Source organism: Nuphar pumila, chromosome 14, assembly GCF_984573655.1.
Source record: "Nuphar pumila chromosome 14, dmNupPumi1.hap1.1, whole genome shotgun sequence".
Classification (NCBI taxonomy): domain Eukaryota; kingdom Viridiplantae; phylum Streptophyta; class Magnoliopsida; order Nymphaeales; family Nymphaeaceae; genus Nuphar; species Nuphar pumila.
The window spans coordinates 74,850,702-74,866,597 of NC_143262.1; the positions used below are offsets into that span (position 1 = coordinate 74,850,702).

General features: G+C 38.1%; 1 protein-coding gene across 1 annotated transcript in view; it reads right to left on the bottom strand.

Moving 5' to 3' along the window:
• LOC149816990 (exocyst complex component EXO70A1-like) overlaps nt 1-15,896 on the bottom strand; it is a 159,823-nt gene that overhangs the window by 74,855 nt on the left and 69,072 nt on the right. The window lies entirely within an intron of this gene.

Below are 15,896 nucleotides of genomic sequence, written 5' to 3' on the forward strand. Positions count from 1 at the left end.
GCGCACCTGCATCGCGTCGACGCGGGTGCGGCACCTGCTTTGCCGAGTCCCTGTGACTTAGATATACATATATACCATGTATGTATGTATACATACCTCTATGTATATATATATATATATATATATATATATATATATATATATATATATATATATATTATAATACCCGAAAGGGTATTTCTGTAATTTTCCCTTTTACGCATATTCCCTTTGGAATTATGCTTGTCATTATTTTAACTTTTTCTTTTACTATTTTTTTATCTTTTATTTTTTGTTTTTTTGAACCACATTGGGGGCCTCCCAATAGAATCGTTGGGGCCCCCCTGATAGAAGTTGAGTTTGCGTCAGATTTGGTCTTCAAAGAAAGAGAAGAAGAAAGGTAGAAGAAGAAGAAGAGGGAAAACACAAAGTCGTGTGGCTGCACAGGTGCACGATTTTTTTCTTAAACATAATCGTGACCTGTTTTGTGTATATAAACATTAGGTTACAAGACAATACATTTGTGGACATGATTGTCCTACAACAAAAGGCAATATTACATCCGTGCCCCAGTAAGCACGTCAATGAGATGCGCAATCCCAGTTTGGGTCTGGGTCAAACCCAAACTGGGTCCAGCTACACATCACGTAATACCCTCCCTCAAGTTGTGCATGGTCTTGAACCATGGACAACTTGTTCTTTAGGAACCAAAATCTCTTTTGCGTCAAAAACCCTTTGTAAAAAAATATGCCACCTGGTCTTCCGTAGGAATGAAATGAGGCTCAATCTCTTTATCTTCAACCTTCTGTCAAATGAAATGTTGATCTATCTCAATATGTTTTGTCTTACTGTGGAAAATGGGATTAAAGGATATTTTAATGGCACTTTGATTATCACACAATAAGATAGATTTGGAGATCTGTTCCTCCAATTCATTCAACAAATGCCTTGTCCAAGTAGCTTCAACAGTTGCAACCGCCATTGATCGATATTCAGCCTCAGTACTTAATCTAGCTACTGCCTTTTGTTTTCTACTGCTCCAGGATACTAGGTTTTTCCCAAGAAAGATGCAATATCCGGAAACCGATCTTCTTTCATCAGGATCTCCTGCCCAGTATGCATCACTGTAGATCATAACATCATGCATGCTTCCTCTTTCCAAACTTTTCTTATATACCAACCCATCTCCAATGGTACCTTTTAAATACCTCAACACTCTCTTGACTGCATCCATATGCCTTGTTCGCGGCTCATGCATGAACTGCGACACTTGATTGACAGAATAAACAATGTCAGGGCGAGTAAAGGTAAGATATTGAAGCATACCGACTACACTTCGATATCTTGTAGGATCTGGGTACAAATCTCCATCCTGTGAACCGAGCTTTTGATGTAAGACACTCGGTGTAAGACAAAGGCTTGCAATCTTGCATGCCAAATTTCTTCAATAAATTGAGTGTGTATTTATGTTGTGTCAAGGTCAGGTAACCATCCTTCCTGTCTACCTCGACGCCAAGGAAATAACGCAAATCTCCCAAATCTTTCATCTTAAACCTCTGACTTAATAGTCCTTTTATTTCTTCAATGTGATTTATTGAATTCCCTATAACTATAATATCATCAACGTATATTAACAACATGGTGATTATGCATTTACCCTTGAATATAAACAATGAGTGGTCTAAGAAAGATCTACAGAACTCATGCCTCTGTATTTCCAAGGAGAAACTCTCAAACCACGAGCGTGAGGCCTGCTTCAAACCATATATGGCTCTTTTTAGTCTGCATACACGTGCTTGGGTCTCCCTCAGCATATCCTGGAGGTTGTTCCATGTAAACTTTTTCCTTCAAGTCTCCATGAAGAAATGCATTTTTTACATCTAACTTAATGTTCATCCATGTTTGACAAATAAAGACAGTATAATTGTTATTGTCCCCATTTTGACCATGGGACTGAAAGTCTCATCATAATCCTGGCCATATTCCTGTGTAAACCCCTTTGCAACAAGTCTTGCTTTGTATCGTTCTATGGTACCATCAGGTTTGTACTTGATTTTATAAACCCACTTGGAATCAACAACATTTTTGTTAGGAGGTCTGGCCACAATTTCCCATGTCTGACACTCATGAAGCGCTTTCACTTCTTCATTCATTGCCTCAATCCATTTGTTTGATTTCACAGCTTGATGAAACCCTACGGGTTCATCATGCTTATCAACCTGAGACAGAAAAAGTTGAAGATCCATAGAAAAAATATTGTAGCTGACCCACCTGTCAATAGGATGTCTGACTCTATTCGAACTCCTCAGGTTACCAGCTGGCACACAAGTATCTGATCCAATGTGAGGAGTAGGAGGGGCACATTTTTCTCTTCGCACATACACATACCCTTTAAATTTATCAATAAGGTGAGATTGTGAGTTTGCCCCTTCTTCAGTGTGTGAAGTTCCACCGACCTGATCACCAGATTGAGGTAAGCATGATTGACCTGAGTCAATATCATTTGGGTCTGCTGGATGTGTTTCTTGAGTACACTGAGGTGAGCAATCACCATAAGCATCTGCAAATAATTCTGTATTCATCCACGGATGATAAACCTCTTCTCTGGGGATCCTCTGACAGGTATTAAACGCTACATCTCCAAGATCATTCTCATCAAACACAACATTCCTGAAAATCTTGACACGCTTAGTTATAGAGTCATAACACCGATAACCTTTATAATCATCTGCATATCCCACAAATTTGCACCTAGTAGCCTTTGGTTGGAATTTATTCCTGAGAGAGTCATCAATATGAACATAACAAATGCATCCAAACACACACAGAGAATCATAATCGAGTTGGATGCCGAAAAGAGACAAGAACGGTGAACTATTTTGCAAAACTGTCATAGGCAGACGATTTATAATATAGATAGCTAAATGGAATGCTTTTGTCCACAGACTAATGGGAAGATTATTGTCGTGCATCATGCTCATGGCCGTTTCAACAATATGTCTATGCTTTCTCTCAGCAACCCCATTTTGTTGTGGCGTATATGGGCAAGACACTCTACGCTTTATTCTATTACTCTGGAGAAAATCAATAAATTCCTTCGATGTATACTCACCACCTCCATCACAATAAAAATCCAGAATATTGGAAGAAAAATGGTTTCGAACAAAGGCATGAAAGTTGCGAAATATGGGAAAGGTTTTAGACTTATGCTTTATAAAGAATATCCAAGTATAACGAGAGTAGCTGTCAATAAAGATGAGATAGTATTTGCTACCAGAAGAGGAGCATATGGACGCAGTGTAATATCCGAAAATTTCTAAGTTCTTTTCTATAGCATTGTGAAATGTCTTGAATTTCGTGCCAATATAAAACCCTAATTTCTTTAAAAAAATTAATGTTTGAGTATATTCGTAAGGATTAAGGGGTTTAATTATATTGAATTGTAGTAAATATAAACCCTACATGGTTTGGATATCTGAGAAAATTCTAAGTGATGTCTAATTGAAAACGTCTTACTTAAAAAGAAAATGTTGATTTTTCTTTTAAGTAAAATTATTTAAATAAAGTAAATTAACAAAAGTAGATTTTAAAAATATACATATTAATATGCTTAATAAGATGGAATTAACTTATATTCAATTCCTTTACATTTTCACATGAGTTGTGGTTATATAAAACAAAAACGGTTTTTAATTGGAATTTTATGATTTATCAATAATAGTTTAATATAATAGTTTTCTTTTGTATACATTAAAATCCATTTTTTATTAGTTTAGTAGGAGCCCATAGGTGGGTCATCCCATCCTATGTGGCATCTTACTTCAAATTCAAATTGAAAATAAAGGTATAGTGATTTTCAAGGTTATTTAAAGTTTGAAAAGTCAAAGTGGAGATGAAGGGCTCCAAATGAATTTCATTAATGAGATCAAGGGCTGAAATTAATTCCAGCACATAACCTAATTTAAGAAGGGTTATAAAACCCTCCCATAGCCCTTGCCCTCCTCATTTGTGCTGGAAAAAAAAAGGAGAGCTTCTCTCTCCCCCAAAAACCCTCTTCTCTCTCTCCTCTCTTTCCCTTCCCTATTCTCTTCTTTTAGGGTTTCTTTTGGTTCTTGAGTGCAAGATCCAGACCTCAAGGGGTGTGGTGAGGAGATCTAAGGTCCTCATCTTGCTGGAAGAAAGGGATGATTGGTGGATCGATCAAAAAGGGCTGTTCATCCATCAAGAAATACATTTTTTTCAACAAAAGGTAGGGTTTCTATGCTTTTCTTGCAAGAACGGAGTTCTTGGCATGGATTTTGATGCTTTTTCATGAGTTTAGATCATAATCAAACCCTCCTAACCGTGGGTTTGACTCAGATCTAATGATCCATGGCAAAAACACATTTTCCCCTAAAGAAAACCATTTTTGAAATCGGGTTTATTATAAAAATCGGTTTCTTAGAAATAGATTCGTAAAATATATTTGTATTTGATTTATTCCATGATTTTTATGCAAATATTAGTTTGGATTGATAGATTATGAAGTGTTTCATCTACTGTGAATATTTTAGAATTTTCGGAATTTTATTTCATGCGTATTCCCTATTTCTTTTAATTTTTCTTGGGATTCGGGTGACTCGGTTTGATTCACCCAAATGCAAATCTCGGAATTTCCAGGTTTTCCACTTGACCTCCGTTCAGTAAAATGGTCGTTTCTCCCTCGTCCGGAGGAGTTTTGATGAACGGATTGTTGCGTTGGAAAGCTAACTCCATTGTGCATCTACTGTAGAAATTTGGGCTTTGTTCATGGACCGAGCACGTCTCTGTGACAGTCGAAACAAAAACTGATAGGTCTGTAGTAAAACATGCATAACTCCCTCATACGGAAGAGTTTTTACAAACGGTTTGCGGCTACGGATAGCTGACAACAATTCCTATATACTGTAAAAATTTCAGCTCTGTTCATGGAGCCAAAAATTTTCTGTGAGCTCTGTACCAGTCGGACAGAGTTATGAAATTGGAAAAATTATGGCAAATTCATAAATCAAGGCTCAAAGGGTGCATAGTATATATGTTTTTATTTAATTTCTTTATAGAATTAGTATGCATTATGTGAATGATTATGCAAGTCTGATTTTATGCAATCTTATATGATTATGGCATGAATTATAAATGGAAGGTTACACATGAAAGATTTAGGATCAAAAGGTCCAATGAATACAAGTTTATGTTTTAAATTCTAAAAATGTGTTGACTACATGTATGTCCATGATATCGTGATGATATGATTGTTTCATTGATATGGATGTTCATATATATTCTCCTTGTTGCATTGGTCATGTACATGCATATGCATTATGATGTGTGAAAATGAATAAGATGTTTATGCTACGCATGTGCTCAAATGTCTGTTACAAGTTTAATTATATGTCCTTGTCCAATGCTTTATAAGAATGCATTCATGACCATAAAGTGGTTTAAGTTTGATGTTGCATCAAAAGTATGACTGAAATCAAGTAATCATGTGACATTAAACTCAAGATACTTGCTTGGAGAGTAGCAGGTGATACAAAACTTCGTGGGACAAGTTCTGTTACGGGCACGGAAGGTTGCTCCTCCCCTCCCACGATTTTAGGGGGAAAACCTCTGCATTAGACTGCAGCGTAGAGGTTATTGTACTCATGAGGAAAAACTGATGCATCGGGTTGAAAGGTGTTGGGAATCTCTCTCGTATTAACGTCCCTCACCCCGTCTTAGTGAATGGACCTGGCCAGGCTAAAGCCACCCCTTATGTAAAACACGTCCTGTGTCATGGTCTTGATCTGAGAATGTCTGCCTGTGTCGTATCAGCAGGGCTAAGAAGTGATAACTTAAATGGTGTGTGCATTAATATGGCATCACATGCATCATCTAATTAAGAAAATATAACTAAAGATAAGAAAATATGCATGCATTGAAAGAGCTTCTACATATGGTAAGTTATGCATTTTAATAGTTCATGCATTTTGTATCTTGAATGTATGAATTTATGTCTTTCTGTTAAATATGAAAATTCTAAACATGCATGATTTGTTGTATGATTGTTTAAGTTAAATTAAATGTTAAACCATGAAATTTCTATTGAAATCCTTGTCTTGTTATTCTGTCTTACAAGTTTAGCATAATTACTCTACTTAGACATGTCTGACCCTATATGGTTTAAAAATTTTCAGGTAATGAGTAGGTACTTACGTGCGAAGGCGGAAGGTTGCGACGGAGACTGAGCCTACCTTTCCTCTGCTTCATGAATTCTGAACTCTGATTTTAATTTAATTCAATTCAAGGAAAAATGTGATTAATTTTGGATATTATGAAACTTGAATTTTATTTCATGCATAGTTAATTAGTTGTTAAAGTTTAAATTCCATAAGTATATGTTTGCAAGCATTCATCTGAAGTAGCACGCCAAGTTTTATGCCCAATGTGTTTTTCCGCTATTAACTGCTAAAAGATTTAAATGTATTTCAAAAAAAAAAAATTTCCAACAATTTCGGGTTATAAAAATTGGGGTGTTACACGCAGAACCCCAAACATCTGAATAGACAATTTCAAAGGGTCTTGAAGCTCTGTTATTTATAGAATCAAAAGGGAGTACATGACTTTTACGCATCTGACAACTGGGACACTTTTTATTACTGTCCTCAAGAGTTAAACTTGATTTAGAAATTAATTTGCTTGGTACAAGTTTCTCAAGAAAAGAATAACTGCAATGACCAAGACGATCATGCCAAAGACTTGGCTTATTACATTTAGAAAGACTAAAAACAGACTCAGGACCTGACTTAGACAACTCAGACTGAAAGGACTTAGACTTCAATAAGGGCTTCAAGATGGAACTGGTACGTGCAAATGGATCTTCCTTGAAGATGTATATATTTCCTTTTCGCTCCCCTTCAGCGAATGTCGCGCTCGTTTGAAGATCCTTGACATACACAGAAGAGGGAGTGAATTCAACATATGAATGTGTATCATCAACAAGTTTGGACACAAAGACAATATTCTTTTTTATGTTAGGAGCATGAACAACATTTGACAAATCAAGAGATGAATTTGACAGACGAATGATTGCATTACCAATGTAAGAAATGTGATGGTGAGATCCATCTCCAGTAACAATACTATTTTTACCAAAGTAAGGAACCGAGTTCAAGAGCTTACCAACATCGTCGATAACATGGATCGCTGCTCCTGAATCAACATACCATGATCCTTGATCATTCTGCTTCAAGTGCAAACCAGACAATGCTGCTAACAAAAGTTGTTTCACCTCCCCATCAGACTTGATGGCATTATCTTCCTTCTTACTCTCAGTGTTTTGCAATTCGCCTTTATTTTGAGGATTAAACCAGCAATTTGCCTTAATATGCCCCTTTTTATTGCACAGGTAACATGTTGGGATAACTCTTTGATTTTGATTCTTCGCATTAGAGATAAACGACATAGTGGGTATGGGAAGCAAACCTGGACCTCTTCCTCCTCTGAAGTTATTTCCTCCACGACCTCTTCCTCCTCTGAAGTTATTTCCTCCACGACCACGACCGAAGGAGAACCCAGTGGCTAAAACATCTTAGAAGTCAGATTGAGTACCAGAATCTTCAACAATGCCTTTCAGCGACATTTCATATTGTAGAAGTTTTGCCCGGAGGTCCTCAAATGTGGGAAGCGTGGGCAAGCATAACAGTGATGTCACTAATACATGATAATCTGAGCCTAAGCCATTCAGTGTTTGTTGCACTTTATCCTTGTCTGACACTTCACTTCCACCAATGGCTAGTTGATCTGTAATAATTTTCATCTTATTCAAGTAATCCATGATAGATAGACTGCCTTTCTTGAGAAGCTGGAATTCACGCTTGAGAAATAAAACTCTTGCTTCAGATATCTGAGAGTATGTCTGTGTCAACTTGTTCCACAATTCCATCGTTGTGCAGTCGTCGGGAATAGCAACAAGTACTTCCTGAGACAGGGTAGATGTTATGTAGGCAATTAATGTCTGATCCTTTCTCATCCAAGAGACATAATCCGAGTTGCGAACAAGCTTGCTAGATGCAGTCCCTTGTGTGTCTGGTTCCTCCTTTGCGATGAATTCTCGTGGGGCAAGTATTGATCCATCCAGATGACCAAAAAGGTCTTGGCTCCTGATAAAAGGAACTATCTGTCTCTTCCAAGTCAGGAAATTGGAATTATTTAATTTTTCAGAGACGAGTTGGCTAAGGGAGTTTGATGACAAACCGGATTGGGTTGAAGAGGAATCCATGACTATGAGACACGAGAATATAAAATGGAAAATACTCTAAGTGGAATTCAATGATTGTGGGACATTGTGAGAATTCAGTCCATAAGAAAAGTGATTTTGACGGAATTCGGATCTGCCTTTTTTTTTTTACAAATATCAGATCACGTAAAAGTTCAAAAATATTAATCCAATATTACTGAATCAAGTCACCAGATCATGCCGTGTTCGATTAGCATTAATGAGCTAAGAAATTTGGTTGTGTTCGATTAGTGTGGACCAAGATCACGATGAATCGTGATTTCAGATGAATCAGCGATGAGTTTTGAGATGAGCTGACAGGAAACACGAGTTTTAGTTGGAATGAATTATAAGATGGGTTACGTAGGGTTTCAAAGGAGAACCCAAAACTTACAAGCTTCAAAATGAGTCACGAATAGGGTTTCAATCAGCCTTAGCAAAACACGTGTTTCGGATGAAAACACGAGAAACAATTTTAAGAAGGGATAGAGATGAGAAAGAAAGGGTGCGTTCTTTAGAAGAAAACACGATAGGAGAATCGGGGATTGTCCTTTGGAAGAAAACATGATAGAATAGGTTGCAGAAGAGAGAAGAAATCAAACAGAGAGAGAAATAAGAACACTTTCCTGACCGGAATCAGATTACCTCTATGGTCGTACCTTTTTTGAAGCAACACCGAGCCCTAGAATCAGCCTTGCTCTAATACCATGATAGAAGTTGAGTTTGAGTCAGATCTCGTCTTCAACAAGAAAGAAAGAGACAAAGAAAGGTAGAAGAAGAAGAAGAGGGAAAACACAAAGTCGTGTGGTTGCACAGGTGCACGATTTTTTTCTTAAACATAATAGTGACCTGTTTTGTGTATATAAACATTAGGTTACAAGACAATACATTCGTGGACATGATTGTCCTACAACAAAAGGCAATATTACATCTGTGCCCCAGTAAGCACGTCAATGAGATGCGCAATCCCAATTTGGGTCTGGGTCAGACCCAAACTGGGTCCAGCTACACGGCACTTAATACCCCCAACGGTCACAAATGTGACCGTTGGGGGGCTCCCAACGACTCCTTTGGGAGCCCCCATGTTGGCTCCTCTTGTGTGGATGTGTATATATAGGGGTGCTCCCCCTTTGTAAAAATAAGCTTGAGAGTCTCAAGCATTTTCTTTTTGGTTAATGCATTCATCGCATGCCTTTGTGCATGTTTGATTATTTTACGCTTGTATGTGTATTTGTTCAAGTGTTGTTTAAGTGCATTTGAGCACATCTTTTATAAAGTATTAGTGCTTGGATGTGGATTGTCTCTCGTGAACATTTTTACAAACAATATATATATGGCTTGTGCCTATTTATATGTATGCATTCTTTGTGCATTTCAGCCTAATAAAATATTTATTTTTAAGTGTTTGTTGTGTGCTCTCTTTGGCCCTTGTGCTTGTGCCTTTAGTAACTTGCGATTGTATGAGGTTAGTGGCTTGTGCGTGTGCCCTTTGTGGCTTGTGTGGGCTCTCTCTCTAGTTCATTACAATTCATGCCCATGCAATATTGTACTCTTGTAATATATGCTTTAAGCCTTAAATGAGAAGCTATCTTGGAATGTCTTAATTAACACGTCCTCAAGAATCCCTCGCGGGACCTTGATAGAGCGATCGGCCAGCTGTAGGGTCATCGACGTCGACTTTATCTCCTTTAATTCAAATGCGTTATAAAAGAAACCCGGCAAGATGTTCACAGTTGCCCCAAGGTCGAGCAAAGCACTCTCAACTGTAATGTCTCTTATGACGCAAGAGATAATAGGAGCCCCTGGGTCCTTAAGCTTTGGTTTGATGCGGGAGCACTGTACTCACCTGCTCAGTCAGATAAATCTTCTTCGGCACATTGGACCGCAACTTCCGTTTCTGCGTATAAAGCTCATTCAAGAACTTTGCATATGCAGGAACCTATTGGATAGCATCAAGCAGGGGGAGGTTTACCTGAACGTGCTTGAATATCTCAAGCATCTCCTGCATCTTCACCCCCTACTTGCCGAATGACTTCGGTTTCTCTAACACCTCAGGAAAGGGGGCTTTGGGTATATAGAACTTGGAAGGCTCAAATAGGAGAGCCCTCTCGCTTTCTTGATGTATGACAGTAAAGACCAGCTGCTCAACATTGGATCTTGCGCTTTCTTTTGCAGCCTCCCTCGCTCGATATTGCTTCCTAAAAAGATTATCACGACTGGGTCTGGATCTCAAGATCCAGACCCAATCTGTTTTAGTAGTATTTAAACACATGCTCATTAATGGCATATTGTAAATTCCATACTTTGTGTAAAGGGTGTTTTTGTACCCTAATAAAAGTGTACGTGTATATATCTAATAGAGAAAATAGCAGACCCTAATTGAGTGGGTTTTCTGCAGCCACTGATATCTCTATCCCTCTCCACTTCTCTTTCTCTTGTGTTGAAGGTGGGATACCATTTCTAACATGGTATCAGACCAACAAATCCCTTGAAGATCGTGTCCAGCCTCCTTGCTATTCTCTAAGGTATTTTTCTCTTGGTTCCCATAGCCTCCTCCTTTCTTCCCAATCCAACGATTTCTTCTTATCCTGTTTGTTTCCTCTTTCTCTATTCCTTTCTTCATACAACATATTCTTTTCTGATTTCACCCATAAAATAATCTTTTCTAACCCCACAAATCTGTATTCATGTTTGCGTGATTTCAAAGTTTGAAATCACGTCAAACTCGTTCCTTATCTTTCCTTATAATTAACGTCAGAACTGAATCTGACCTGTCTACTTTTGTACGTTCGCTGTACTTCCTTGATTAATTAATATCATTGTCTACCTCTCAACTAAAGAATTTTCCCTTTTAGAAAGAAAATACGATTAAATAAAACACGTTATTTTCATATTAACATGCCTTCTTACTGATTGATCCATATTTCCTTTAGAGTAGTTTCTTTTCTTTCTTACTGCATATTCTGTTTTCTGTCTCGGGCCTGCAGGTTAAAAAAAAAAACAGTCGAGTTCTAAGTTTACTTTGTTTGCTCTAAAAGTGATTTCTCTTTCCGGTCTCTTAATCCTTCTTGTTTTTCATCCATTGACTATGGACTCATTCCCTTCTTCGCACTCTGGCCTATCTTCCAACTTTCTCAGTCAGCTTGTGTCAGAGAAATTGAACAATTCCAACTTTTTAACCTAGAAGAGACAAATCATCTCATTCATAAGGAGTCATGATCTTTCTGGACATCTCAATGGCTATGTTCATGTCCCTCTAGAGTTCTTATCACAAGAAGGCAAGAATGGGGAGGGTGAAACTTCAATTACATTTGTTAGAAATCCAGAGTATGTATCCTGGATGAAGCGAGATCAGGCTTTGGTTGCCTACATCACTTCCACTCTGTCACAGGAGGTGCTTGTGGCAATCCCAGATGACTGCTCAGCTATGCAGTTATGGCATCGTCTTGTTCAGACATATTCTTAAGTTTCTCAGGCTAGAATTTTATTTTTAAAAAAAGAGTTTCAAATGTTGAGGAAGGACTCCATGACGGTCATGGAGTACTTAAACAAAATGAAGACTATCACAGATCAGTTGGCCATCGTGGGTTACGCGATCAGTAACAAAGATATAGTGCAACAGACTTTGAGTGGGATGGGACCCGATTATCACATGATGGTTACTTCTTTGCTCTGTTTGCCAGACTTACCTACTTTTGAAGACCTTCGTGCTAAGCTCTTACAATATGAGATGACCTTGAAGGGATTCTCCGAAGGTATTCACAATCCCATTAGAGCACATGAGGTCCTTGCCATAGGTGTTACTTATGATCGAGGACGTGGCAGGTGTGAATCTCGAGAAAGGGGAGGTCAAGAGAAGAATAAACAAGGAGCCCGTGGAATTTTACCTACTCCCAGTATGTCTCCTAATCTGCAAAGGCAAAGGACGATACCTACCTGCTTTCTCTACAATAAAAGGGAGCACATCAAAGCAAATTGCTGGTATAACCCGCAAAATCGAGGGAAACAATTGGAGACAAGAAAGCGAACAAATACATTGAAGAATACTGGGGAAGTCAAGGAGTTGTTGTTATTTGCCTTGGCTGAATTGAACATCAAACAGAATGATCACGGTACTTGGTATGTTGATTCTAGTGCAGTCACCCATGTTACTGGTGATGCTGGTAAGCTCCTAAATCTTGCTCCTTATGTTGGTAGAAATAGTATTGTCACTGGAGATGGGTCTCATCACCATATTTCGCATGTTGAAAATTTTGTAATTCCTATGTCCAACTCTTCTCTTGCTCTTTCAAATGTCATTCATGCTCTTAATATCAAGAAAAATATTGTTGCAGTCTCTAAACTTGTCGATGACATTAATGCTTCAGTCGAGTTTACCCCTTTTTCTGTTCATGTTAAGGACCTTCACATGAGGGAAATGTTCGCAGAAGGAAAACGGCAAGGGAATATGTACGTGTTCCAAGAGAATCCTTCCTCTCGTGTTCAACCTGTTGATTCCATCTTGAAGCTCACATCATCATCTTCAGCTTCTCATGAGAGTGTTTTTAATCTTTCTAAATGTATTGAGCCGAATCTTTGGCATGGTCGTTTGGGTTATTGTAGTAGTTGTTTTATTGATAAGCTTGTTTCAAGCAGTCTTATTCCCAAGTCAAGTCTAAATTTAAGTGTCGATAATAAAAAATGATCCAGTGGTCTTCAGTATAAGAGTCATGTTCTCCCATTTCATTCCATTAATAAAAGAGCTTCAAGACCATTTGAAATTATATGTTCTGATGTTTGGGGTCTCGCTTCAGTTCCTTCCATGTCTGGCACTAGATATTATCTCATTTTTGTTGATAGCTATTCTCGATATGCATGGATCTTCTTCATGAAAAGTAAATCTGAAACCTTCAAATTGTTTCAGAATTTTCATACCTTTGTTCAAAATAAATTCTCTGAGAATATTACGTGTTTCCAATGTGATGGAGGGGGTGAGTTCTCTTCAAATAACTTTATTAATTTCTTCCAGACAAATGGAATAAGTAGGCAGGTGTCTTGCCCTCATGCACCTCAACAGAATGGGATTGCTGAACGGAAGCATCGCCATATTTTCGAAAGTGCAATAAGCATAATGCATGATAGTAATCTTCCAGTTACCTTGTGGGCAGAGGCCTTTCATACATCAGTCTATATCATAAATCGATTACCCATGAATATCTTGAAAAACAAATCACCCCATTTTTCTTTGCATGGTGTGCATCCAAATTATCACGATTTGCGTGTATTTGGGTGTGTATGTTATGTTCATGTTGACAGTTCAATGTGACACAAGTTTCAGGATAAATCCTTACAGTGCAGATTTGTGGGATATGCTGATGATTACAAAGGATATAGATGTTATGATCCCGTGAGCAAACTCATCAAGATATCCAGAAATGTTGTGTTTGATGAACCAAATTTTGGTCATAATGTTGACACTCCTCCTGAAATTGAAACTTACCACCCTTGGCTGAACTTAGATCTCTTTTCTAGTATTGACGGTGTCTGCTCTACATACTATAATCAAACAGATAAGGAAAATGTGTCTACTGGTGTGCAAAGAACTCAGGAAAGTGTGATCTCTGAATCATCATTGGCTCCCGAAAGGTATAAAGGCATTGTTTACTCTCGACATGAGAAGGAGATTTTCCCCAACCCTAATCAGGAATTGAATTCTCCTTCTGCTTCCATTCAATCACCTGTACACAAAAGGTCTACCCGGCCTCGGCATACTATTGATAGGTGGCTTAGTTATGAGAATTTCACAATGGATCTTCAACTTTTCTTAACCGCTTTGGGCAAAGAAGATCAACCCACCACGTTTTATCAAGCAGTAAATTCTAAAAGATGGATTGAAGCTATGAACGAATAAATGGAAGCTCTTCATGAGTGTGGCACTTGGGATATAGTTCCCAGACCACACAATCGAAATGTGGTTGGTTCAAAGTGGGTGTATAAGATAAATTATAAGCCGAATGGTACTATCGAGCAATATAAGGCTCGACTGGTTGCCAAAGGCTTCACACAGGAGCCAGGACAAGACTATGATGAGACCTTCAGTCTAGTCATGAAAATGGGCACTATCCGCATAATATTGTCATTGGCTATTGATCACCAATGGACTCTCAGTCAACTGGATGTAAAAAATGCTTTTCTCCATGGAACTCTGAAGGAGGAAGTATATATGGAGCAACCCACTGGGTATGATGAAGAGAACTCCAAAGAATACGTGTGCAAATTAAAGAGAGCTATATATGGTCTGAAACAGGCATCTCGATCTTGGTTTGATAGTTTCTCTCTTGAAGTAGAAAAATATGGTTTTAGTCGGTCTCTTCTTGACCATTCCCTTTTCATATTCAAATGCAAAGATATAGTTACCCTGTTATTGATATATGTTGATGACATTATCATTATAGGTAACTCTAATGAACATATTGAACAGGTCAAAGAACTTTTGAACCATAGATTTAAGATGAAAGATCTTGGTAAACTGCGATACTTTCTTGGAGTAGAAGTTGATAGGACTCCTGAAGGTATGACACTTACTCAACATAAGTATATTGTTGATATTCTTAGCAAGGCAGGTATGACAGATTGCAAGCCTCTAAGCACACCCAGTGTACTTCATCAGAAATTAAGTTCCCAAGATGGAGATTTGTATGAGGACCCTACATGATATCGCAGGGTAGTCAGAATGCTTCAGTATCTTACCTTCACTCGACCTAACATTGTCTATTCGGTGAATCAGGTATCTCAGTTCATGCATGAACCACATATTGAACATATGGAAGTTGTTAAACGCATTCTTCAATATTTGAAGGGAACTATTGGCGATGGTCTTCTGTACAGAAAGAGTATGCATGACCATCACATGCATGAATTTCTTACTTACACAGATGCAGATTGGGCAGGAGATCCAGATGAGCGTAGATCAATCTCAGGATACTGTGTTTTCATTGGCCTAAATCTTGTCTCCTGGAGCAGTAGAAAACAAAAGGCCATTGTCAGGTCGAGCACAGAAGTTGAATACAGATCAATGGCAGCTGCTACAGCCGAAGTGACATGGATCAAACACCTGTTGACAGAAGTAGGAGAATCGATTTCTAAAAGCATTCTCTTGTGTGACAATCAAAGTGCTATCAACATGTCATTCAATCCCATCTACCACAGTCGTGCCAAGCATATTGAAATTGATCAACATTTTGTAAGACAGAAAGTCGAAGAGAAGGAAATTGAACCAGAATACGTTCGAACTGCTGATCAAGTAGCTGACTTGTTTACAAAAGGACTTATCAAGGACAAATTTTGGATGTTAAAAGGCAAGTTGTTCATGGTTCAAAACCATGTACAACTTGAGGGAGGGTGAAAAGATTATCACGACTGGGTCTGGATCTCAGGATCCAGACCCAATCTGTTTTAGTAGTATTTAAACACATGCTCATTAATGGCATGTTGTAAATTTCATACTTTGTGTAAAGGATGTTTTTGTACCCTAATAAAAGTGTACGTGTATATATCTAATAGAGAAAACAGCAGACCCTAATTGAGTGGGTTTTCTGCAGCCACCGATATCTCTCTCCCTCTCTACTTCTCTTTCTCTTGTGTTGAAGGTGGGATACCATTT